The sequence below is a fragment of the Salmo trutta genome, chromosome 2 (genome assembly GCF_901001165.1).
Source record: "Salmo trutta chromosome 2, fSalTru1.1, whole genome shotgun sequence".
Taxonomy (NCBI): Eukaryota; Metazoa; Chordata; class Actinopteri; order Salmoniformes; family Salmonidae; genus Salmo; species Salmo trutta.
In genome coordinates this window covers 13,513,108-13,514,352 of record NC_042958.1, presented here as the reverse complement: position 1 = coordinate 13,514,352, position 1,245 = coordinate 13,513,108, and the positions used below count along the sequence as shown (strand labels likewise).

General features: G+C 36.1%; 1 protein-coding gene across 1 annotated transcript in view; it reads left to right on the top strand.

The window, feature by feature from the left end:
* Positions 1-804, top strand: part of LOC115150999 (class E basic helix-loop-helix protein 22-like) — a 2,116-nt gene extending 1,312 nt beyond the window's left edge. The window contains exon 1 of the mRNA XM_029694889.1: positions 1-804. This exon is cut by the window's left edge and continues 1,312 nt beyond it. The gene's annotated coding sequence lies outside the window, so the exon portion shown is untranslated.
* The last annotated feature ends 441 nt before the right edge of the window (positions 805-1,245 follow it).

Below are 1,245 nucleotides of genomic sequence, written 5' to 3'. Positions count from 1 at the left end.
ATTTGTTCAGACAATACTTGATTGTGTATATAAAGCATAATTTAAGTGCTGGTATGAATGAAAGTGAAAAACCAAACAGAAGTTTAGGAGCGCAAGTGGTGCTGGATTGACAATTGTTAATTACTTGCTCAAATATGGACCCTGTATGGAGTGTTGACCTGACAACATGCAACCATTTCACTTGAATAGATGGAACATTAGTTAATATAAGAAACTACAAACTTGCTGCTTTATTGACTTGATTTATAACTTATGAAGGCGTTTGCTTATTGGTCTTTATTTGGTGAACTTTTGAGAATTCACGGAGCATCCCATAGGCATGTCCTGAGGGAAAGCAAAGTGAACTGAGTTGAATACGAAATATTTGTTTTCATCTCTCACCCCAAAGTATATTGTCATTTAAATACTTTTTTTAATGAAACACTTGTGCTACATTGACAGTTTCTTTGGCACTGTAATATAATGGCATTTGAGTCTCTAATGGCCTGTATCTTCAGTTTAGGTCCTTTTTGGATTTTTTCCTTTTATTTATTGATTTGAAACATTTTATTTGCATGGTGGTACATTGTATACTGCATAGCGACGTGTCTGATTTGCGTCATTTCTTATACACTCATGCAATAAGGTCGAGGTCTTGAGGGATCAGACGCGCTGTCAGGTCAAGCAGTGCGTTATTGTAGATACATTAGTTACTGTACTATATGAATAAAGAGGGCCATTTGTGTGTTTATGTGTTGGAAAGCTTTATTAAAATATTTTGAACATAACGAATTCCTTCGTCTGCTCGTCTGATGTGTAGTCACTGAAAGTGGAGAAATGTAAGATAACGAAGCCGGGACTGAATTCTATTTTTCAGAGGATCGACGTTCATTTTGCCTCATTCATCTTCGAAAAATCTGAACTTGGCTATTTTAGCATATTTTCAAGAAATTGTATATTGCACGTGATTGTCGACTATTAGCATTCTAACTTTATTTTATATTCCATATATAATTCTATATTCCTGCATCAAAGCCTAAATAACAATGCATTTTAATTTCTCCTTTTCTCAGGTCATGTCTTAGCCTACTAAAACCAAAAAGTGCTTGTTGATCCTCGGAACCTCGCCATGTGCCAAGCATGTTGTGTAAGAATAATGACTTGATCATTTTCTGCTCCATCAAAAGCGGTAACTTTTCTAGACGTTGAACTGTAAAGTAACACGAAGCCTTGGGAGTAAAGGCCAGACGTGGTGGGCAATGGTGC